The 26,633-nt window shown below is 38.9% G+C and overlaps 1 protein-coding gene across 1 annotated transcript in view; it reads left to right on the forward strand.

Annotated features, from left to right (window-relative positions):
* Positions 1 to 6,399: 6,399 nt before the first annotated feature.
* Positions 6,400 to 26,633, forward strand: part of RAB27B (RAB27B, member RAS oncogene family) — a 169,743-nt gene continuing 149,509 nt past the window's right edge. The window contains exons 1-2 of the mRNA XM_055128334.1: positions 6,400 to 6,474; positions 6,607 to 6,681. The gene's annotated coding sequence lies outside the window, so the exon portion shown is untranslated. The remainder of the gene's footprint in view (positions 6,475 to 6,606; positions 6,682 to 26,633) is intronic.

A 26,633-nucleotide genomic window follows, 5' to 3' on the forward strand; every position in this document is an offset into this window, starting at 1 on the left:
CAAAGCACATAACACTTTAAGAGTGAAATCCTCTGTGACCAAACTGAAAGCCTGGTCTTTTAATAAAAATACTACTTAAATTAGGAATTATAAGATAAGTATCAAACATTTACCCAACTTAAAATATTTAAAAGTTGAATTTATTTACCAATCTTTTGATATGGTACAAAGCCCTTCCCTTTGAGCATTTCTCAGTGTCATACTGAACATATGTAATTTATGTTTTCAGTTCTTTTTTAAAAAAATTATTTTATTTATTTATTTATTTTTGCTTTTTGGGTCACACCTGGTGGTGCACAGAGATTACTCCTGGCTCATGCACTTAGGAATTACCCTTGGCAGTGCTCAGGGGACCATATGGGATGCTGGGAATCAAACCTAGGTCGGCCACGTGCAAGGCAAACATCCTACCCACTGTGCTATTGCTCCAGCCCCATGTTTTCAGTTCTTTTAAGTGGAACAAGAGCACAGAAACCCTGCCCAAGTTACCTGAATATAGAACCTGTTTTTTTTAATAAAATTTACTTTTAATCATTTTGAGCTTTTTGCCTGTATCTGATTGGCAGCAATTTTTTTGATCAACTTACCTTTCTTGGGGAGGGTGTTCCAAGCGGTGCTCAGAGGCCTTGGGGTCCTTCCTGTGATTCACTGTTAACTGGGTCAATGGTTCAAGGTGAGGACCTGAGGAGGGGAATGTCGCTAGTGATAGAGTACTTATATTGTAAATGAATCACTGGGTTAAATCCCTGCATTGTAAAAAAAAAAAAAATTGATGCTCCAGTTTGTAACATTAGCAGCTCTACCCTTAATGAGTGTTGACTGCATTGTGTAATTCATATCTCTAAAAGACTTGGAGGAACTGGTAATAAGTGCATATTCAATAAAATATAAATTCACCTCTCATCTTATTCTTACATGAGTCACTGTAGTTGATTTTATCGTGCAATGTATTTGATCAGTTCTGTAAAGGGCATTGGAAATTTAATTATGTGTTTGAGATAGAAATTTCTCTTGTTACATGAATCCAGAAAGTATATGATTGGGGATCTCACTCAGCTGAGCTGGGGACTTAGTCCTGGCTCTGAGTTTAGGGATTACTCCTGGTAATTCTTAGGAAATCATCTGTGGTGCTGGGGATCATACCTAGGTTAACTGTGTGCATGGCCAGTGCGTTGCCGGCTGCACTCTCTCTGGCACTAGTAAGAATGCACTTTGAGCAGAGGGCACATTGACAGTGCTCAGGATTTACTCCTAGATCTGTGCTTAGGGATCACCATGGTATTGCTCCATGTGCAATGCTGGAAATTGAACTTGAAGTCAACTATGTGCAAGACAAGCACTTTAACCCCTGTATGATCTCTCTGACATTATTATTCACATTTTATATTCCTTCAAAGAATATAGACTCAGCAACGGTACTTGATCGAACTATTCATTGATTCACTTATGGATGTTTGTGCTTGGCCTTCAGTGTGCAATCTCCCATATAATCCTTAATTTTGTGCAGAGGTATAATTACTCTCATTGGACTTAGAGAGAAGCACTAAATTTGCAAGATTTTCTAAGTAAAAGAAGCTCAAAGTCATTATAAACATTGTTATAGTCTATACTGTCTCTACCACACATTTTCAGAGTAGGAACCTTTAATATTAATGTTAAAAATATAATACATATTTATATATAAATATATATATGTATATATATGTATATATATATATATTTGCTTTTTGGGTCATACCCGGCTATGCACAGGGGTTACTCCTGGCTCTGCACTCAAGAATCACCCCTGGTGGTGCTCAGGGACCATATGGGATGCTGGGAATCAAACCCAGGTCGGCCGCATGCAAGGCAAACGCCCTACCCACTGTGCTATTGCTCCAGCTCAAATATAGTATATTTTTTAAAAAGAAATTTAATTTGCTTCTAGTGACATTTTTAAGGGACAGTTCTGTGCTAGTCCCTTTATTCAGTTTTTATTTAATAATCACAAGAAGCCTTTAACATAGGTGTTTCCTTAGGTGTGTGCGCGTTTGTTTGCAAGACACATACAGCTACACTCACAGATCACCCCTGCTCTGCACTCAAGGATCACTCCTGGTGAACTCAGGTGACCACCTAGAATGCCAATAATTGGACCAAATTAGCTTCGTGCAAGCCAAGTGCCCTGTTCACTGTACTCTCTCCATTAACATAACTTCTAACGCAACTGCATGGAGATACAAAGGGGTCAAATTTGAATCCGAAGTTCTAATCCCAAAACAAGGCCAAACAGATAAAACAAGCTTAGCTTAGCTCAGATAATGAAGACTGCAAAGATGCAGTGAAGCAGGAAATAAGCAGCAAACATCTCACTAAAATAGGATCGGAGATTACCAGGACATCCCTGCTACATATTAAAGGTGCTTGCTGATTGCTTATCACCCTATGGCCACAGCTATGTAAATACCCAGCCTTGGGAGCTAACATGTATGTTAACTCATAAAGAATAGCTCTTATGTTGGGAGCCAGGGTGAAGATAATGTTAAAATCATCACTTGAATCACTTCACCTGTAGTCCCGTTGATCTTCAATTTGCTCAAGCGGGCGCCAGTAACATCTCCATTTGTCCCTGTCGCGAGCTAGTGCAGCCCAATGATATCTGCTTGCTCCAGGAACAGGAAGAGCCTCAAATTGTTCATTCAGGGATTTGACGAAGAAATCTGACCATCTAGTTGGTGGGCGGCCACGAGGTCTTCTGACGTCCCGTAGAATCCAGTCGATAACAGCTCTAGTCCAGTGGTTGTCTCTGAATCGCATTACATGACCGGCCCATCTGATTTTTGATACCTTGGCAAACGAGACAGCATCCGTGATTTGTGACCGTCGATGGAGGTCAGAACTCCGGGTTCCTTCTCTCACTTGAGTGAGACATGATATTCCCAGCATAGCTCTTTCTATTCCTCTTTGGGATGCCCTAATAGCATTCTTATCCTGTTTGCATAGGGCCCAGGTCTCTGAGCATATGTTAGTGCAGGAAGAATGGTGGAATCGAAAAGATATGTCTGGAATTGGAGGTTCTTCATTCTCTTAACCACCTCTTCAGCGCTCTTGAATGCATTCCACGCTGCTCTCTTTTTCCTGCACAGTTCTGGCACCAAGTTGTTCCTCATGTTGATTTCTCGACCCAGGTACACATAGCTGCTGCATTTGGAGATGTTTGTTCCATTGAGAGCAAATGGAATGTCAGGAACTAGTTCGTTTCTCATGAACATTGTCTCCGTGTGATTCAGCGGCAATCTGACCTTTCCACACTCGTGGTCGAAGTCGGCCAGCATTTGTGCCACTTAGCTAATGTTTGGTGTTATAAGAACGATGTCATCAGCGAAGCGGAGGTGGTATAATTGCTGACCGTCTATGTTTACTCCCATTCCTTCCCATGATGTTTTCAAGGGCGGCACTGAAGAGTTTTGGTGAAATGGTATCACCCTGCCACACCCCTCTCTTTACATCAATGATCACTTCCTTGTAGAATGGTGAGATCCTGGTGGTGAATCCACAATACAGCTCTCGGAGAATTTTGATATACTGAGTTTGAACGCCCTGTTTGGCCATGGCTTTGATGACTGCCTCAGTCTCAACAGAATCAAAGGCCTTCTTTAAGTCGATGAACGTTAGACAGAGCGGCATCTTGAACTCTCACGAAACTTCAAGAGTTTGGTGACTGTGTGGATATGGTCTATCGTGCTGAATCCCCTTCGGAACCCGGCTTGCCCGCATGGTTGTCCTTCGTCTAGTGTTCTGCCTATTCTATTGAGGATGACACGAGTGAACAACTTGTAGACGACAAAGAGCAGGCAGATTGGGCGATAGTTGCCGATGTTGTGGATGTCTCCCTTCTTGTACAACAGAATGGTCCTACTGGTTTTCCACTGAGATGGAACCTTGCATTCAGACAGGTAGCGTGTGAAGAGTCGGGCCAGTGTATTGATGAGTACTGGCAGCAGATTCTTCAGGTGTTTGGGTCTGACCTTGTCCGGACCAGGTGCTGTTCGAGTCTTTACCAGCGAAATGGCGTGTTGGATTTCAGAAGGGAGAACGTTGGAAACGACATGTCTTCGCTCTATGTCTGTGCAAAGAATGCCGAGAGTGAGAAAGCCACAAACAGACGCCTGTCTTCGGAAACTCTGGAGCTCATTTGTCTACATGGTTTGGCACAAGCCTCAGGCAACCACAAGCTAACGTCCAAGCTCACAAAGCTGTGCAGAGATGCGATAAAGGAAGACCTCAAAGAGAGAAGAGCAGCAGTGTTGGCCAGTGCAGCAGAAGCCGGGAAAAGAATTCGCAACGCTCGCCTGTCCTTCGCCAACTACAAGACCAAGATGACTGCCCTCCGACGTCCTGATGGATCTATCACATCCTCCAGAAAGGCAATGGAGAAAATTATTCACGACTTCTACTCGGATCTCTTTGACAGCCATGTCCCCCTGCCCACATACCAAATTCCGCAGGATGGATATGTCGTTCCCAACGTTCTCCCTTCTAAAATCCATTAAAATCATCAATGAGCTAAAACTGCCCTCTTGGGGGTGGGGGTGGGGGTGGGGGTGGGATGGCAACCATCTTTGCAGGGAATATCACCTCCTGGTGGTTGCTGGGCATTCCTGCTGACCACCTGCTGATGCCAGGCTCTGATCCAAGACCTGTAGTTAGTACTGCCTACTTGTTCTTCTCTCTTCACCTGTGTTAATACCTGTACATATTTACTCTGCTAACAAAGCTTAATAGAGTTTTTGATTCTCTATTGCCTGCTGCAGGCAAACCAGAGGAAGAAAAAACCATCAATGCCTCAACACCATCCCGACAACAACAAAACCCAGAAGTTGCTAGGAGAAGCAGCAGGTAGACCTACACTGCTCATTATTTTGTGGCATACATTGTACAAACACATAACTGTTTGATTATCCACATCTTAATATCTTTTCTCTGGATTTAACTTATGAACTCTTATTAGCAAGCAAATACTCACCACAATGTCTCGAGTGAGAAACAGCTGCTCAGAGAGATATGCTAATTGAATTTAATCAGTTACAAGAGTACCTTGGGCACTTGTTAGTGTATTTCATCATCACACTGGCCAGTTTGTTCTATCCACAGTGTTTACAGAGGGTCTTCTATGAGCTGCGGAGTGTTCCAGGTTATTCCATCAAAGTAAGTGGAGCAGATACTCTGATAGGTATGTTACTAATTAAACCCAAAATATGGATGGTACATGGGAAAAGAAGAAATTGTGTCAATTAATACAGAAGAAGGGTGGTGTTTTAATGGAGTGGCTCTTAACCATTTTGCCCCTCAGAGGAAATATGCTTCTAGAGGGTTCTGGGTGTTGTTGTTAGTGGTTGGGTTTTTTTTTTTTGCATTTATTTTCTTGGAGATTGTTGAACGCAATGTGAAGTTTTACAGCTTTTCATAGATTAGAGTCACAGGGGTGCACAGGGCATTTTGCTTGTGGGTTTCTCCCAACTGTGCTCTGGGTACCAGAAAGTGCAGAGGTCAAACCCCAACCCACTGCGTGCATAGGATATACTCAGCCTGTTCAGTTATTATCTCCCACCTTGGCCAACACTTTTTGCTAGTGGTAAGAAAAAAAGTGTATCAAATTTTTAAAAGGGGGGTATCAAACAAACAAAAGTACCCGAGATGTCTTCCTTTCTTGTTCTCTTTCTACTTTAAAATAGAGAAAAAAAATAATTTGTAGAGTGTATAGTGTAGAGTGTATAGTGTAGAGTGTATCACTGCCATCCCGTTGCTCGAGTGGGTACCAGTAACACCTCCATTGCAAGACTTGTTACTGTTTTTGGCATATCAAATGCGCCATGGGTAGCTTGCCAGGCTCTGCCATGTGGGCAAGATACTCTCAGTAGCTTGCCGAGCTCTCTGAGAGGGGCGGAAGAATCAAACCCCTGTCCTCCGGGTGCAAGGCAAACTCCCTACCCTTTGTGCTATCACTCCAGCCCAGTGTGTATAGTATTTGTACCAATTCCTTTTATTTCTAAAATTTGTACCAATTGCGTTTCTTCCTAAAAGCCCTCTGGCTGTAATACTTGCAGGGTCATCCTTTAGATTATCTGTAACCCTTTTTAATGTCTATAGCAAGGAAAACTAAAACTCCTGTTACTTTCTGCTGGGAAACAGATCCTGCTTTCCAAACTGCTTTTCTTTTCCCCAACCCACAGTCCCTACCCTGATGCTTAACAAGCCTTAATCTCTGAATCTCGGAATACCCTTCATGCACTCCATTAGACACACAGGGGATAGCAAGGCTCTAGGAATTACCTTGCAAAGGAACCTGCAGCAGGCACTAGGACCGCCCGACGCCAATAGGCAGCCGGGCTTCACAGCCAGTCAGAGGAACTGAGCCGCCTTTGCTGTTACACAAGAAGCGAGCAGGCAGCCGGGAGCAGTTCAGCATCCTTCCCCCTTCTGGTGCATCGGAAGGTATTTACTCACTGTTTGTCACTCAGATTTTGCACACCCTCAATGAGCCTTTTGTGTTCACTTGATCTGATGCTCTGAAATGCTGTCCAGCACTTGTTGGGTTACTATATTATTTTATGCTAATTTCCACAGCTGATGGAAGCAAGAGTGCCATAAAGAAATGGGCTAGATGTTTCCAGAGGCTGAAATCTGAAGGCATTTGAAGGTGTAAGTACATCGGTACAGATGTCTAATGTGTTGGCTGTGTGAGTTGGTGTCTCTTGACCTTCTCCCTTGTTGAAAGAGCCCATGGAAGCTGTACTCTGCATACTTCATTCCTGAAGGAATAGCACCAAGACAGTAATATAAGCCGCTCGCGATGGGCCCTAAACTTCTACTTTGGAGTGGCTGTGACTCTCTTTTCCTAGCCTGAGGTCTTTAAGAGGAGAAGCTGGATTTGCAGTGGAGTTTTGTTGAGAGATTTCGCTCAGAGTTGCAGACTTGCTTGCTTTCTGCTTTCTGTTTGCAAAGCTCTAAGATTGTCCTGTTTAATCACTGCTGTGGTGCAATGTAGGAGTCTTTTCATACTTTCCTTATTCTGCATTCCTGATACTCATCATAAGTGTGGGCTGCCAGAAAGCTGTTAAGCCATTCAGTTCCTCTCCGTGTAAAGCCATTGAAGAGAAATCCAGTTTGCTTTCTCTTGACCGACTACACTGAATGAGTACTACAAGTTAATAGCAGTCACACTGAAACACTTACCAAACTAATAACCCAATAATCCCTTTCCTGTCTAGCAAGAAATCTGGGTATGTATAGCAATTTACTATTACTTTACAATTTTATGAAGTAAAATGACTTTATGAAGAAAATGGGAAATTCTTCTTAAGTACTCTATGAGTCAATTGACAATTTTTTAAAGGCCTGTTGCCAATAAACCTCTTTGAAAACTTCAAAGTCTTATAGAATTGGTAGGTTAGATGATAATTATTATTCAAGGTTTTGTCAAACTGTTAAATATTCTGCCAAAATGTAATAGCTAAATGTATTTATGAATGAAAAAATGTTGATTCATGGGTAATTGTAAGATGAACAGAGACAATGAATTTAGTTCATGTAAGAACAAACTAATACCTCAAAGCAAAGTTTCAATATTAAAAATGCCACTTCGGTGACAAGCATTTCTAAAAGTTCTTTAATGCTTTAAATTGTCCAAAAATATAGTTAGGTGCATTGGATTTAATATATTGAATAGCACTAAATGTGATTTCAAATTATTTGGTTGTCAAACTTTTCGAAAATGTACCATAGTTATCCAAAAACTCTTCTAAAACTCTTAAGAGAAAGTCAAATAAAAGGTATGAAAGAGGGAGGAGGGTTTCACATATGATTTTTATTTTAAGCTTTCTGATGGAATATTTACTATATAAATATGCTGCCTGTACTATACAAACTTGCTGCCTATACTTTAAAAAAATAAATAAAATTACAATTGGTTGTAACAATTTGTAGCATCATTAAACTTCAAACAATTATGTAAAAATGTCTATTTTTGTTTTTACATTAACAAATTATTAAGACAACATAAGGTTACCTAATTGTGAGAAATATTTCTTAGTCTGGGAAAATCTTGTTTGAAAGTAGTAACTTGCTTGTGCATAAACTTAGGAAGATCAGAGTAGGCATATAATAGACTTTTAATATTTCATTATAAAGCTTGATTTTTAACTTGGCATACTAATAAGCTGCATAAGTTAGTATCAATACATTTTCCCATTTTCTTTTACAACTTTTTTTCTATAAAATTTCCATGAATAAAAAACTAAAACTAATTTGTTCATGTGACATATCTTGTGATTTGTCCTTAAAGATAATCCCCTTAACTTTAACAAGTCTGGCTGTGCGGGAGATTCAAGTGAATATCCCTATTATCTAAATTTCTCATCTAACATTATGGTAGATATTTCTTAAAAAATTATTTTCAAATAGCACAGTAGGTAGGGTGTTTGCCTTGCACGCGGCTGACCTGGGTTTGATTCCTCCGTCCCTCTCGGAGAGCCCGGCAAGCTACCAAGAGTATCCCGCCTTCATGGCAGAGCCTGGCAAGCTACCTGTAGAGTATTTGATATGCCAGAAGCAGTAACAACAAGTCTCACAATGGAGACGTTATTGGTGCCCGCTCGAGCAAATCGATGAATAAAGTGATGTCAGTGCATGTGTACTTACAATAATTTTTGTGCGACTAGGGATACAGTTTAGTGGTAATGTCTTGCACCTATGGGTCCCTGGATTTAATTTCTGTCCCTTGCCCAACTACATCCACACATGAACACACACACACACCACAAAGAAATTCTGCTGGTATCTAATCTGATCATATGGTTTTGACATATTTTGTAATGATTCTGGTTGTTAGTATGCATGTTAAAAAAAAGGAATTAAAAAAAAGAGCTTTTCCATGATTAAAGCTAAGGTCAGGGAGAACATCAGCAAAATTTGTGGTGGCATTTTAGCTTCTATTTATTTGGGTCTGACGAGGAGGAGCACCTAAACTTTGAGTAGAAAACTTTACCTCTCCCCATACTCTCCCCTTGGAGGGCACAACAAGTCTGTGCAACTAGTCTTCTGGAGCTTACTTCTATTGGGAAACCCGTGGAAGCACCTAATGCTAATAGAAGGGACAAAGCCAGAGGTAAACAAATGACAAATTGTTCTTGATTTATCCTGACAATTAACTTCAATGCTAACTTGGGTTTTAAAGAATTATGTAGCCAATATGCAAGCTACACAATAAGTATGAATTATAGGTAGCTACACTTTCTTTGCTATCAAATGATGATTTTGGTTAAGGAAGAGAGCATAAAGGGATGGAATGAGAGTTTCAGTGAGATGTCACACCAACATCACTCATGGTTGTGTTAACCAGGAGGGATAAATTAGGTATCTTGTTGGAATTTCACAAAGGGGTTAAAATGTTGTCCATGTAGACTTATCTTTCCCTGATAAGAAAAATGTCCTCAAGGTTTTAGGAAATATGCTTATAGGCACAAGAGAAAGCTTTTAAATATATAAGCTCTAGCCTTTGGGTGTAAAAGACCAATTAATAATGTGAATGTGCATTGTTGATAAGCAGTTCTCTCCAAAACCTGGTTTAATTGCCATTCTCCATTCAGACAGTTGTAGCTGATATGACCACAGAGTATTGCCAGCATAACCCATTTCCTTCCTTTTCCATTTTAAGTTTATTTGGGAAGAAACTAAACACCTTAAGAACATTAAAAAAATAAATAGCGTTCATATTCTCTATTTAAGTTGGAAGTAGGCTTAGTTATTCAGAAAAAATATAGTGCAATGACTGTACTTTATGCTTTTAAAATAGTGTGAAATTCTATGGAGACAGCACTTACTATTTTGAGATATTTTCTTTGAAAGATACTTATAGATGCTTCGCTGTGTGCTAACTATGAACAGGTTAGCATACTAAACAAGATCTGTCCCGTGTTCCATGATCTCTATCATGCCGTGGAGGAAAACAGGCAATGAGCAAATGTTTTCCACCAAAACATGATTACTAAAATCATGTTTCATTCCTATTATAATTTATTATACTCTACATAAGCCAGGACCTCTCAATAGGCTCTGACTTAAAAACTAAAATAGGCTGTAATAATAAAAGATGACATGGTAACTTTTTAAGATGTGGGTGTCTGGAAGACACTGTAAAAGTGACATCTCATTGGAGAGCCGAGTTTAAAAAAAAAAGCAGCCAGATAATCTGCGTTGGTGTGTTATAATACAGACTTCGTGCAAACCTACTGCAATTTACATCCATTCTATGCTATTTTTAAACCTTGCAACGAGCTTGATACCCTTTGAGTGCCCTTGATAAAAATGTGCGGAGTAGTAAAAAGATTGAATTGTTCTTTAAAGAGTTTTGAGAAGTTAGGTAACACGTGGAGTGTCCTTGAAAGTACCTGGTTCAACTTGAATTTCTACTCTAGATTTTAAAGTGGGGCGGCTACTTGATAAATTTCCACCTTTCAACACCTTGTCAAATAAGTAGAGAATTTCTTTATATTATTGAAGGACTACATACTTGAAGATTTTTTTGGTGATTCTATATCACATAGAAAAAAGCTGGTGCTCGTACAGATAGTAGAGAGAGAGAGACAGTTGTTCCCAAATCTTCTACAGAACATTTAGAAGCTTTGTTAGATCAATGATGGGTCAGTGTTTGATTATCTCCCCAGACACTTCCAACAGAGGATTATTTGGAATTGAGATGTTGGTTTTCCCAAGGAAGACTGGTCTGAGATCACCACCTCTGAGATTTAGACACAGAGGACCAAGTTGACTGTTGTGTCAAGTGAACATGGTACTTCTTTCTATGTTGCACATACCCCAGGCTCCAGTCAAAGAAGCAAGTTCACTGATGAGGAAGATAGATCACAGACGCCTGGACAGACTCCACCTAACACTACAGGGTCTTGACAGCTTATCAGCATGCACAATTGAGTTTCTGCTTTGGGTGTAACACAAACACCCAATGTATCGCCTTTATAGTATATGTATGTATATATACATATATATGTACAAACATGTATATGTTTCCTCATGTTGTCCTTCATAGTAAAGATTGATATACATGGCAAATTATTCAACAATGTTTTCATTTGAAAAATTATTAATCCTGAATGTTATGTATGAACTAGGGCTGGAGCAATAGCACAGCAGATAGGGTGTTTGCCTTGCAGGCGGCTGACCCAGGTTTGATTCCTCTGCCCCTCTCAGAGAGCCTGGCAAGCTACCAAGAGTATCTTGCCCTCTCAGCAGAGCCTGGCAAGCTACTCATGGCATATTGGATATGCCCAAAACACTAACAACAAGTCTCACAATGGAGATGTTTTTGATGCCCGCTTGAGCAAATCGATAAGCAACGGGACGACAGTGACAGTGACAGTTATGAACTAGGTGTAACTGATTTTGTCAGACAGACTCCAAAATTGGGTTTGGAATAGGGGTTGAAGTTGCTGTTAGGTCATTTGTGATTTGGCTAGGTTTCTGATATGGCAGATAAGATGGAATCCTCCAAAGTGGCAGTCACAGGCAAAATGACATATCAGTCTAAAGAAAGAAAATCTTTAGGTGCAAGACCACCAGAGGCAAAGGCCCTTGCTTAGGACGAGGAGAAGCAGCAGAGTAAAGTCAGAGATCGAGAGCGTGAGAACATGTGCTGCTGCTAGTTACAACACACCTGTCGCTTTCTCCACGCCATTTGTGAGTGCTCCAAAATGTCACTACATACATTTCGGTTTCCATTTCCTTACCGTAATATATCACAATAGCATTTTTGGGGTAATGCTATTATTATATTACTCTTTTAAAATACCAATAGTCCATTACTCTGCTTGCAATGACTATAGCATTTGTACTTATATTAAACACAATACTAGAATTTGAGTCCAGGAAGTTCACCACGTTCGTGTAATATGCAGTGCTGAAATTAGTTATGACTATTGAAAGGAGAAAAGAGGAATGATAGAAGTCATGATTTATCATACAATTTCAAGAAAAATAAGAGCAGATAGAGAGAAAATAAAATACCTATTTACTCATCAATTAATTGAGCACCTATTTGAAATACCAAAATAATTTTGTTATGTCACAAATTATAGCTCCTTTTAATATCACCAGCATTATCATTTTTACCATTAAAAGTCATTAAAACAAAAGGAAAACTGAAGAAAATATTCATATATTTTTCAGATATCATTATGTACAAAGATGATACTGTTATCCAACTGTTGAATGTCAGAAGAATATGTGATGGTCAAAATGTTTACTCTTGGATCTAGAAAGATAGTAAGTGGGTAAGGCGCTTGCTTTGCACGCAGCCAACCTTTGTTCAATCCCTGGCATCACATACAGTCTCTCAAGCTCCACTAGAAACTAGAAGTGATCCCTGAGCACAGAACCAGGAGCAAGCCAGGGCACTGTTGAGTGTGAACCCAACCTGCCACGTTCCGCCCCAATAGAGGCTTACTTTAGTGGACATATTTTTAAAATCTGAATGAACTTTGACTTTTAAACTGTGGTTTTAGTGGTAAGGATGTATCATGTGAAAATGTGGAAGGTTTTTTTTTTAAGGAGAAGTTTTCCAAGCAAAACAAAAAATCCATAATTTTCTGAGTCTCCAAAATGATAATTATCCAAAAAAAATTGATAAACATCTAAGAATTCCACCAGATTGAGAAAACCATAATTTCACAATAGAGGAGTTAAACACTAGTAGTTTAAATCCTCACTGAATTCAATGTGTGTGGACAATATTACATTGTTGCAAGAAAAGCTAGCGTATTCTTAGGCTGCATGAGAGGGGAAAAAAATACATAGAATTTTGGAGCTGATAGTACTCTCCTACAACAACAAACGATAAGGGGGAAAAAAGAGAACTAATATTTATCATATACATTAATAGATTTCCGAGGTTTATAATGCTAAAAATTGAAATGCACAGATGATATTCAAAATTATTAAGAAAAGAATCAGGAGAAACTAAACAAATCTCAAGGGAAGAGATAATTAAAACTCAAGGAAACACACGTTAGAATTTTCAAAGATGGGAAGCTTCTATTTTAATCATGCTCCAACAAGAATGGAAAGATATTTTTTAAAAATGAATGTAGAAAGAATTCTCCGCAATGAAGCCAGAGCATAAAAATGAAATAGAAGCTCCAAAATGCTCACAAATGAATGTGTGAACCATAAAATTTAACGGAAAGGAAAAATACATCTGATGATACTTGGCAGTGAAGTTGGGAATGACAGTGGTAGAACTCATTTAACTTTAAGGTAAGTCAATAGAAAGCATGTAGTTTGAAGAGCAAAGATAAAAGCAAATGAGAATAAAGATAAAAGCAAATGAGAATAAAGTGCATGAGTCTGAAAACTGGCAAGAGAATTTTGAAAGCTCTGCTGCCCTAATTATTGTCTGGAAGAAGAGGGTAAAGAGATTGATGCAGAAAAACTCTTTAGAAGAAATAGAGACCCCAAATTTCCAAATTAGTTAAAAATATCCATGATTCAGAATTTTCAACAATACTCCCCAAAGGATAACCTTCTAAAATACTGATATCAGGAAATGTTATAAATAAGTTATTTAAAATCAAAGATAAAAAATTTCATAAATGCAAAGATAAAATTTTTCAAAAGCAGTCAGATAAAAATGACATAATACAGGGGCTGTAGAGATAGTGCAAGGGTTAAGGCACTTGTTTGCTTGTAGTCAACCCTGGTTTAGTACCCAGAACTGCATATGACCCATGGCACTGCTCCATCAGGTATGGATCAAATCCCCTTTCCCGCCCCTCCCATCTCCCTGTAAAGATTTTAGTAATAAGTGTCATTAAACCAGGGTTGGGAATCACAAATAAATAAATATATAACAGGTAGATTCTTATTACCTGAAAGTTGAAATAGAAATAAAAATAGTGATCAGTTGCATTTAAAAACAGAAAACATTACTTAAAAGGAGTGTTAAGAGATAATTAAAGGGATTATTTACAGTAAGACATGTTTGTCCTGAGACTCCAAGTACCTAATAATACAACATAATAACATAATCATGTTTATGCATATAATGTAAGTATGTAAACAAAATATGCATATAATGTACACAAAGTATAAAAAGAACATAGAAGGAGAAATTTTAAAAATCTATAGCAAGAGTGAAAAATTTTACCAAGATTTATACTGTCATTGTCATCCCATTGCTCATCGATTTTTCAAGCGGCTCAGTAATGTCTCCATTGTGAGACTTGTTACTGTTTTTGGCATATCCAATACGCCACAAGTAGGTCTTACCAGGCTCTGCCGTGTGGGCGAGATACTCTCTGTGGCTTACGGGGCTCTCCAAGAGGGAAGGTACTCAAACCCCTGAGTACCACCCAGTTTGGCACAAGAGTCAATATATATATATATATATATATATATATATATGTATGTTTGATGTATGTTTGTATGTGTATGTATATACACATAATAGCACAGCGGTTAGGGCGTTTGCCTTGCACGTGGCCAACCCGAACCTCTCAGTATCTGTGTTGCAAACCATAATGCCCAAAAGAGGAGAGATGGACAGACAGAGACAGAGACAGAGAGAGACAGAGACAGAGAAAGCAAAAGAGAGAGAGGCGGGTGGTGGGGGGTGGGGAGAGAGAGAGGGGTGCCTATCACAGAGGCAGGCTGGGGTTGGCAGGAGGAAAACTGTGGACACAGGTGGTGGTGGTAAATGTACACTGGTGGAGGGATGGGTGTGTTGAACACTATATGACTGAAACTCAATCATGAACATCTTTGTATAAAAAGCAAAATTTGTAAATATAAAAACTTGTACAAAATAATTGATAATTCCAACCCTTTGACTTTGAAAAGAGAATGGAAGTTACCAAATGTGATGGGGGAGGGGTCAAGGATGAGGAGGGAAAGGGATAGAGACGTAAAGATAGACTGGCAGAGACGTAAAGACAGGTGGAGGACCTGAGGTACTTGATGATGGTGGATTGCAGTAACTTTGTGCACGAAAACCACAAAAAATTAACACTACTGTAATGACATTGCACAGATGTACTTGCAATGAATGAAGTTTTTCTCTTAGGGTAGTGAGGTTTGGGTCATTCTTTTGGGGTGGTGAGGTTTGGGGGTTAGGGGTTACTCCTGGCTCTGCTCAGGAGTGTTCTTACGGTGCTCAGGGTACCATCTGGTGCTGGGGATCAGATGTGGGTTGGCTGAGTGTAAGACTTGTGCCTTACCTCATGCATTATCTTTGGTCCTAATGTTATTACTTCTAATATTTATAAGCTTTACTTTTTGCATAAAAACTTCCTGACACAAAGGATAAAGCTAGTTTATGGGGGCTGGAGCAATGGCACAGCGGGTAGGACATTTGCCTTGCACTCGACCAACCCAGGTTCGATTCCCAGCATCCCATATCCTCTGAGCATCGCCAGGAGTAATTCCTGAGTACAGAGCCAGGAGTAACCCCTGTGTGTCGCTGGATGTAACCTAAAAAGCCAAAAAAAAAAAAGATAAAGCCAGTTTAGACAACTGTTAAAGATTAATGTCATGCAAATAATACAATTTAATCACAATATTTAAAATTATTTTGTATTGAAATGTATCAAAGTTTAAATGAGCAAATATAATATACAGGATGATAATAGCATCTAGACATGAAAATCTAGAACTTTAGTACCTAAAATTGAAAATAGTTATAAATCTCTTTTGATTGCACTATGTAGTATCACTTTTATCCATGAATTTCACTGGGATTGTTTCTCTTTTCTTTAGATTTTGGGCCATACCTGGCTGTGCTTACTTCTGGCTCTGCACTCGGGGATCATTCCAGGCAGTGCTCAGGGGACCTTATGGGTTACTGGGGATTCAACCCAGTTGACTGGGTGAAAGGAAGGCACCCACCCACTATACTATCTCTCCAGTCCCTTTGTGATTATTTCTGTTTAGGCACATTTCACCTATAGCCCAGATAGTATATAAGGGAGACTTTAGAAATGTCACCAGATTTCTGAGATAGATAGCTTTGAAATTTACTACTCAATGACATTTGCATAATGACTGAAGAAATTATTGACTTATAATAATCTATAATTATGATGCAAAATTTCTTCAAAAACTACTTAAATATCATTTTCAGTGAAAAGATCCTTATTCTCAAGATTGTAATTAAGTCCTAACAGATATAAGATGCTCTATTTTGTAATATGTACTTATTAGTAGAGAAAATATTTCAAATCCTATATAAAATAAAAGCAACTGAACAACTGAATTCATTATTTGTGATTCTCATAGTAATTCATGTACATCATGGGTACTGTAAGCACCAGAGTTTAATCGATGTTTTCATTCTTACCTTGATTTCATTCTTTAATGACCAATTATTTTTAAACACTAAAATATAAATTGTTATTAATCATACCAGCTCAGTCTAATGCTCTTCTTTGGAAAAGTATTAGTGTTTTACACTTCTTTTTTTAGTTTAAATTGAAACTAGATCTAAATTCCGTTTTAGATCTATAGCAACTTTGCTCTCTGTCCAAAAGGGAATGGAATATTGTGCTTAAAGTGAACCAAGATCTAAATTCCATTTTGGATTTTTAACAACTTTGCTCTCAGTCCCAAAGCTAATAGAAGAATGGAAGCATATGATTTGCATATGGGAGGCCCGGGGTTTCATCCCTGGCAGCAATTTCCTTCCTCATCATCTCTTACCCCTGCTCCCTAGGCACAGATGGGTGAGGCATGACAACAACAATAAAATAAATGAGTGGGAAGACTTACTATCTGAGCATTGCATCTGCTTTCTGATAAAGAATGACCCTATTTTATGCCTTGCTGCTCCAGGAAAAACATAAATCTTGTATCATTCATTTTATGTGTTTGCCAAAAGTTTTCTATCTGAAAAACAAATGGTTCAATTAAAGTGCAATTGCTTTTGGCACAGTAATAATTTAAAAGGTGATTTTTCATTTTGAATGTATCCCTTTTGTTGTTACTGCAATTAAAAAAGTATAGTCCAAATCTGCTCGAAGATGACTTTATTTTTTTTCTGAATATCAAATTTCCTTCTTTCAGTGTATTGCACTTCTGTTCAGGTGTCCAATCTTCCAACTTTGGAATAATTAAGGTGAAGTTTGGAAAGAGCTCTGTTAATCCTGGTTCAACACCTCCTCTTTATGGATGATGATTCTGAAGCTCCAAGTGGTCAGGTTATGATGCACCAGATTTGACAGTGGGAGTCATGTCTTATGAGTCACAGTCTGCTGTTGTAACATGATACATTTTTGTTATGAAACAATTTCAAAATGAAAATCATAACTCATGCAAATATAAAATGAACATGTGTAGAAGATTTATAACTTGAGAAATAGATTTTAAGACAAGATCCTGGTATATTATAATAATAAAGGTCCTTGGGCTGGAGACTTAGTAGAGTGGGTAAGTTAGTTGCCTTGCATGTGGTTGACCCGGTTTAGGTGCCTAGCACCCTATACAGTCTTCTGAACACTGCTAGGAGTGACCCCTGAGCATGAGCAAGTCTTAAGCACTGCTGGGTGTGGCCCCAAAGCTCAAAGAATAAATAAATAGAATAAAATTTTTAAAATATCATTGGGGTTATCTATTCTAGCAGACAAAAAAGAATTTGCACTTTTATGAGATATAAACTAAGTTCACAAATAATCTATTTTTAATTTGGTTTTATGTGTTTTTTTTTTGTTGTTGTTATGGGGCTATACCCAGTGATGCTCAGGGCTTACGCCTGGCTCTGTATTCCGTGATCACTCCTGGTGGAGTTCAGAGGTCTTAACAGGTGCTGAGAATAGAACCAGCATCAGCCACTTGCAAGGCAAGCACCTTGCCCACTGAACTATCTCTCCCATTCCTAAATCTTGAACTTGTGACCAACAACTCTTGTGTCCTAAGACTAGAAACCAATCCTAAATACTCTCTCCTCTGAATTTCATCCATAATGCTATAAACTTTGGGTGAACTCTTGTCTAGAACTTTCATAATTTCTTAAAATCGCTAGCCAGGCTGGTGTCAGGAAAGATAGCTTTGAAGAAAGGCTCGGGGGACATCTGCATCCATATACATTCCCGAATGATGAGGAGGGTTAAATAAAGCCTCTTCTCAAATATGGCATTCAAGCAGAGAAAGTGTTGCCATATCAGTTTACGCAGTTAGATTTTGGTAAAAATAGAGTCCTATTTTTATTACTCTTATGTCAATCCCAAGTGTGTACGTGAAACTCTAGACCACTAAAATATTCAATTTTAGTTTACAAAAGCATAATTTTCTTTTGTAAAGATTAGAAAAAGCTAAAGAACAGAGAGAAAAGCTTTCTTATTTTAGAAGATAAAGAGCGAAAAGAATGCCCATTATATTCTGACAAATAAACTTAAATAAAATCTCTTGTAAGCTTATCTGGTCCTGTATTATTTTGTCCTGGATCTAGGACCAGCTGTCTGGTTTTATGTAGGAGCTCTTCTTCTGGACTGCAAAGAATAGAGCCTGAAACTTTCTAAGCTCTGCTCTATGAGTTTAAAAGCTTATGCCCAAGAATCTGTTCTTTAGAAAATGTTGTGATGGCCTTTGTCATGAAACTCTGGATGGGCTGTTCTTTGATGAAGGCACCAAGGCTGTCTTTTTTTAAAAAAAAATAATTAAAATTTTTAATTAGTGAGTCACCGTGAGGGTACAGTTACAAATTCACCTATTTTTGTGCTTGTGTTTCCCCTCATACAATGTTTGAGAACCCATCCCTCCACCAGTGTTGAGTATCCCTCCCACCCTCCAATCCCGCCCCCCGACCCCACCCCGCCTCTGTGGCAGGGTATTCCATTTTGTTCTCTCTCTCCTTTTGGGTGTTGTGGTGTGTGATAGGGGTATTGAGTGACTTTTTCATGCTGGGGGAAAGGCAGCCAAGACTGTCTTATTGGAGAGCTTTCATGTAAGCATCAAGAAACAGACATGGAATTGCTGTGATGAATTTGATGATAGAGTTTTAGAGAGAAACAACCCTCAAGTACTTTCTTATAATGATTTGCTCACTGTTTTCCTCAAGGGTCCAGTCCGGTTCCTGTTATCACTCTAGTCCGGACTGGAGTGATAGCACAGCGGGTAGGGCGTTTGCCTTGCACGCGGCCGACCCGGGTTCAATAATTCGTCCCTGTCCCTCTCGGAGAGCCCGGCAAGCGACCAAGAGTGTCCCGCCTGCAGGGCAGAGCCTGGCAAGCTACCCATGGCATATTAGATATACCAAAAATAGTAACAAGTCTCACAATGGAGACGTTACTGGTGCCCGCTAGAACAAATCGATGAACAACGGGACGACAGTGCTTCAGTGCTACATGCTTTCCCCAAGGGTAAGAACACACAGTGGAAGATCTTCACGGCTGACGTCTCCAGGGCTGTCCTCTCAAAGGACTTCATTTCGAAAATATTAATATAAATATTTCTAAAATAATAATATAAGTATTTTACCTATGCAAATAGGCTTAAGGAAGTTTGAGGTGTCTTATTTACAATTCATCCCATAGGACTCTTTTGCTATTTCAGCTAAGTAGTAACTATGAAGCAGCAAAATAAACCTATTTATTCCTAGAATTATTTTTACTTTTCCAAAGTAAGATAATAAAACTTGATGATTTCTTGGGGCCCTCTGAAAAATTTCAAAAACAATTTTTATGAGTGAATCTTAGGGAACTCTGGGGGGCCACCTCCAAGGCTGCTAAAATGATTTTCAAATAATTATTTTCTTGCAAGTAGAGACTTTTAAAGACTTTTTATTAATTAATAAGCAACCAGATGTTATGATTGCTTCAGAGGAAATATAAGAAATTATGTACATAAAGACAATTTAACAAGATATATTAGGATAAACTACCAACTCCAATTTAAAAAACTGCCTAAAATAAAGAGATTATAGATTTTTGGAGTTATTTATTCTACTGGACGAAAAGTACTTGCACACACAGTGAAAAATCTACAGGTTAACAAGTAATTGTGCTAAGTCTAGAATATTGAATTAATGACAAAATAATGAGACAAATGAAGTAGTAAATTTCTCTAGACCTGTGACGTCTAATAATTTAGTCATTAGCTATTTGAATGTGATTGTTTAAATGTAAACTTAAATTCACCAAAATTAGCATAATACCAAATTTAGCCCTTGAGTCATACTATTTTCATATATTCACTGTACTTGACCAGAAGTTACTCTTTGGGGGAGCACTTGCATCTTTGCAGAGATTATTTTCAGGTAGAACTGCGCCTTGGCTAGATCATTGTAGGTGGTTGTTTATCTTGTATCATATGAAAATCATATTTTGCTCACATTTGCCATACATTAAAGCTTCAGAGAATTTTGACAGTTTTAATTGTAAAAGAATTTAAAACCAACTAAAAGCAAAGTCAGTAAATATCTGCTATCTTAATAGACATATTATGACGGGTATATCCTGTCAATGCCCAAATAGGATATTTAGGTGAGCAAATGAAGTGATACAGGATGTATATTGGCAATCATATAAAGTAGTTTTAGGTCGATGCACATTTTAAAAATTATAATGCTACTGGAGTACATTACATATTACGTGGCTTAGTCAAGATGACTCATCAACCCTCTTAAGAAACCATGGAAGGTGGAATATCATGAATGATTTTAGTAAATCAAATTCATATTGAAAGAGAAGATGTGGGTCAGGGCTAATGTAATATCTAAGGAAATGTGTTTTGTTTCTCATGGGATTAATTTTTTTCTGTGCTTAATTTTAATAAAGTGGAGTTGTACATACTTCCACGACACTCATTTCTATGTTAGTAGAATTTGGAAGAAAAGTATTGAGTATATTCTAAAATTCACATTAAATAATAAATCAAAAAAGGGGGAAGCTATCACCTTTGAAGGAATTATTCATATTTTCCACATGAGAATAATTTGGAAAGAAAATAATGAAATAAATATTTATTAATCACCTGCCACTTTCTACACAATGTTAGAAGAAATTTACACAACCATTTCTATCTTAAATTCTTTTTTAAAGATCACAGGGCATTCAAAAGATATTATATATATGTAGTATATATATATATATATATATATTTTTTTTTGCAGGGTTAGGGGATCACATCCAACTGTTCTTAGAGCTTACTCCTGGTAAAGTTATCCAATCAAATAACTCCTCTCAGGATTTGGTTGACCATATGGGGTGCCAAGGATTGAACCCAGCTCAGCCATGTATGAGGCAAGAACCCTGCCTGCTGTGTTCTCTCTAGCCCCAAACCCTTAAAATTTAAATCTGCATTTTTTGATCTTTGTGAGACAGGACTTGCTCTGGAAAAGAACATTTCTGTATAAAACAGTTTTGTAGTGGTGTACATAAAATAAACTGCACCTCTTTTAAGCATACAACTTATTGGATTCTAAAATATGCGTCTTCCTGTATTATCATGGGCATCTATCATGGTAGAGGATCTTATCACCACCTTGAAAGTCTCCTAACATTCCTTAGCAATAAGCCCTGTTCTCCTACCTTGGTTATGCTCTGTATTAATGTCCATTCACTCTCCTTTTTTGAAATCACATGTCAGTGGACCACAGTAGGTATTTAGTTGTGAATGGCATCTTCCACTCATTTTTTGAAATTCCTCGAGGTTCTTGCTTTTATGACTAGTTCAAGAATCTAAAAATATATATTTATTATTGAGGCAGAGTGATTTATGATACTATTAATGACAAGGTCTCATGCATAGAGTCTTCCAGTGTAAACACCCACTCCATTTTATGGATATGTTATGAATTATTTATTCAATTTCACCTTAATGAAATGAATTTAGGTAGTACTTTTTAATAGTTATTTTTTGGCTATGAACTGTGATTTCAAGTCTTTGTGTAATATTCTTTTTATTCTGGTGATTACCTAAGAATGAAATTGCTGACCCATGTAATAAACATGCATTTAGCTTGTAAGAAACTGCCAAGTTGTTTTCAAAAATATTTGTTGCATTTTATTTTTCTCAGAAGAAATGTATGAGTTAATTTCTCCACGTCTTGTTGTTTTTCTTTTAATTTTAATAAATAAGTTTCTGAGAGAAATGATTTTAATTTCATTATTGTCTTATTTACCCTTTAAACTTTTTATCATCTGTCCATGACCTGGTTGATAGAGCCTTATTCATATAGCTACCAGAAGAATTTATCCCATGACTAACATTAAAATTTCAGCTACTTGATTGAATCTACATAAGACATTAGTATTGAGGATCTTCATACAAAAGTGATTTTTATTGTGTACTTTTTTATTATCTAGTCCTCGGGATAATGAAATGATTCATCAAAACTATCTTTCTTGGATGTCTCTACTTTAGAGTTATGGAGCTTTAGAGCAAAAAGAAAATAATGACATTTTTTTCGTCCACAAAATAAACATTTTAGTAGCCCTCATGCACTTTTAGAACCGATTTTATTTGGGTTGTTTTGGGAAGTAAAAATGGCTATTATTCAAAAAACCTGAGGAAGGGAGGGAGAGAGACAGAGAGAGTAATTCGCTAAAGAGAGAACATGGCAGGGCCTATTTTAATGAGAGAAAGTAATGTAACTCAGCTGGATGTTAAAACAAGGAAGGAAATGAAGAACTTCTGCTCAGTGCTTTGCTCATAGATTACCTGCCCCAAGTTCCCACACGCTGGTCGTGGGCTATCTCATCTGAATCCAGTCTTAGCCATGAAAGCAGATCAGGAGAGAGCTTTCTGATCAGTTTGGCATGAACACTAGTTAGAATACAAATGCCCAGATGCACAGTTTCATTCTAAAATATAAGTGATGATGGGCTGGAGTGTTAGGACAGCGGGTAGCGTGTTTGCCCTTGCACGTGGCTGACCTGGGTTTGATCTACAGTATCCCATAGGGTCCCCTGAGCGTGCATGGTCAGGAGTAATTCCTGAGTGCAGAGCCAGGAGTAACTCTTGTGCATCGGTGGGTGTGACCCAAAAAGCCAAATAAATAAATAAAATTCAAGTGATGATCTATGTCCAGAAATCTAGTGGGCTCTCACAAAATGGTAATTAGTTTTTTTATTTATTGGTGGTATCAAAAATGAAATGGAGAGAGAAGTTTTATTTTGGGTAAATTTTATTAATTCAGGCAGTTTCCCCTCTCTTTTGGTTCCACTAAAGTTAGTGCACTGCATATACATCTAGCTTAAAAAAAGAAAGAAAGAAAGAAAGAAAGAAAGAAAGAAAGAAAGAAAGAAAGAAAGAAAGAAAGAAAGAAAGAAAGAAAGAAAGAAAGAAAGAAAGAAAGAAAGAAAGAAAGAAAGAAAAGAAAAGAAAAACCCTGTGTGGAGAGCCCTTTAGGTTTTCCCGCCACTGGGGCTGGCTATGCTGTTTCATTTTAACTTTGCGACCTTTCTGAAGTGCAGCTGACGCAAAACCCTGGACCTTTTGCTAACTGAAAAATGAACCATGCCACAAACTGGGCAGTGTGCTTCTGTTTATCCTATAGACAGAGAGAGAGAGAGACAGTAAGAACTCGAGCTCCTGGTAATCTCAGAAGGCATATTCCAGAGTCTAACTGCTCTTGACATCTTTCCTTCAGGCAAAATCAACCTTGAGAGGTTTCTTTTAGCCTGAAGCCTTCTGCTCCAAATAAAAGTATGTTTCATCCACGAAGGCTCAGTGTTTCACCGAAAAGTGAATATTTTCACATGCAAACCTTGAAAGAGAAGAATTCTGAAATAGTCTCAGATTCTGATGAGAGCAAATGACTGGCAGAAAATCCTTCCAAGGCCATTGCTTGCAAAGGCAATTGTAAGCCTGGAGGAAGCTCTGAGCTCTGTGGAACACTGTTTCTGCTAAGAAAGTACCTGAGAGGCTCTTCTCTGAAGCTTAATGGTGGGTGTGTGGAACATGGTTATGAAGTCACTGCCATAAATGCTAACATTTCAGGATATAGTTTCATCCCTGAGTTTCTAAGTCTTATAGATTGTTTTTCAGAACCTAAAACTTCCAAAATGCAATTATGTGAACTTAGAATAATGGAAGGCAGGAAGAAGCTCAGGTCACGTATACAAACATTAAAAAGTAAGAAGTCACATCATTCAGAATGTATTTACTTAGAATTCAATTGCTATTTCTGTAATGGGCTTGATTTCCACTGTGTGTTGCATCTGCTAATAGCCAAGTTTATTTGCATTTTCTAAGTACAAGGCAAGTAATTATAAAAACAAGTGCCATGGAGATTGTCGTGTGGTAGGTGTAAGCCCGTCTGGCTTCCACAGTTTCTGTGTTTCTAGAGTGTGAGGGAGAACAAAGTCGTTCTTGGAGTCAAGCCACAAGCAAGAGACTGGTAACTAGAACATCACGATTGAAAGCTCTCTGTTGTGTAACTCACTGATTTTCTCTTCAGAGAGTGGCCACATCCCAGGACATCTTAATAGTTCTCTCCTCAAGCATGTGCATGAGAACTTTTCATTCATGAAGACCACGGGGACATCTTTGGGCAGGATTATGTGACTGTTCCAATTTTGGAATCCCTTCAAGGCTGGCTTTCCTCAAACTCTCAATTTGGAAAAGGATTTCCAGCAATTCAGAGAGAAACAATACATTTCCTTACTAATGCTGATTCAAACACATCAGGGTATCTAACTTTTTACCAATTGTTGCATGAAGTGATATATCAGTCGGTCTAAGGTGCAAAGACACCCAAGAGGAATGCAGAGAGCATGGAGAACCAAGGTGTCGATCTGGCTCGAGGCAAAGAGCGACTGCCAGAGACCTCCTTTTCTTCTTTTTTTTTTTTTATCAGTAACATCCTCATGACTTCATCATAGAGAAAGAATCACTAACGAGAGTACAAACAGTTATAGGACAAGCATTCGTCAAAAGAACATCAGGGATGCATTGTCTTGTCAAAGCTATGTGGTCATAATTAAAACGTGAGAGGGATGATATGGAGCTGGACACGTAGGCTCTGCAGATCACGTCTCCCACATTCTTGTGGCCAGTTACACATAGGGCGAAGAGAAGGCTCGTACTGATACTTGAAAGTCAAACCAGATTAAGGATGTATAAGAAAGGGGGAAACTGCTGCTTTGTACTGCCAAAATCATACATGACCAAGTGGGCATATGAGAGCATGCTGTACTTTTCCAGATCATCTGGACTCACAAGTTTTATCTTGCCCATTTAACTCAAAACGGGGCCTCAGTTCTGCTTTCTGCTTGCAGGGCAGCGTCCAGAAGCTTTTGCTAATGTCCTGGCTTAGCACCAACAAAACATCGAGTCCTTCACTCTGCAATACCACGCGCATAGCATTCAGTGATCTGCTTTGCTGTACTGTAGTTTTCAATATGTTGTTTTCTCTTTCAGGTGAGAAGGGAGGATATCGAGGGTTTTCAAGCAGTGCTTAGGTGTACTGGGGAAAACTCTCAGTGCAATTCATTCTATCAGGTCAGGTGGTTCACTGCTAGGACTAGAATGATACACTGATGCTGGCCATCACCAGGGCCATGCCAAATGATGTGTGTGGTTAACAGGGAGGCTATACATATGGAGAGTGTGTGGTATTGTGCCAGAGATTGAACTCAGGTCTCTGCTCACTGAAGCACGTTCCCATGGCCCCTGAGCTACCTCCTCCATCCTATGTCCTCTTATGTAAGTGAATGGTAATATTTTTTGAAGCAGAGGTGTTTATAATTTATCCAATAATAATATTTTATTATTGGAGGCAAGATGGCATCGATGACACCCGAAGGTGTCATGCTTTCCCAAACCTGACTCATCATCTTGCCTTAGACAATGCATGACTCAGCACGCCAGGCATGAAAGTCTACACGTGATCCCTGCTGGAACTCTATGCATGATTCCTGCTGGATGTGGTCAGCTGTTTTGCAGGATTCAGACAGAATGGCATTGGCAGAGAACAGAGAAATAGTGGTGGTGGCTGCGTCACCACCTGCCCTGGCTAGGCCAAGTCACAGCACTGTCGGACATAGATCATGGCGGCAGTGCGCACAGTGGCTCGTTCACTGTGGGGTGCTGTCAGCCAACCACTGGGTGACCTGGGACTCATGCAAGTGTTCGACCTGGCACAGACCCTCCTTTATAGGGTCCTGCTCTGCCAGCTGCTCAACAATCCCTGAGCACATTCCATCAATCTCAAGGAGATCAATCTGAGGCTGCAGATGTCCCAGGTGCTGCCCAGAGATGCAAGCAGGTGCATGTTTCTCAGTGTGCAGATTGTTACAACATGCCAGTCGACCAAAAGCTTACATTCAGTAGACTGGGAACACCTGTAAAGGCAATTAGAGGCCACCCCCAAAACCCAGGTCCCTCTCAGAGAGCCTGGCAAGCTACCAAGAGTATCCCGCCCGCACGGCAGAGCCTGGCAATCTATCTGTGGCATACTCGATATGCCAAAAACAGTAACAACAATGGACCTCATTCCCCTGACCCTGAAAAAGCCCACCCCCCCTATGCCATCAGGCTACACTAGCATGCAATAGGGATGAATGGAGACATTACTGGTGTCTGCTTGAGCAAACTGATGAACAACGGGATGACAGGGATACAGTGATACAGTGAATATTTTATTGAATGCAGTC

This window comes from Sorex araneus, chromosome 2 (assembly GCF_027595985.1).
Source record: "Sorex araneus isolate mSorAra2 chromosome 2, mSorAra2.pri, whole genome shotgun sequence".
NCBI lineage: Eukaryota > Metazoa > Chordata > Mammalia > Eulipotyphla > Soricidae > Sorex > Sorex araneus.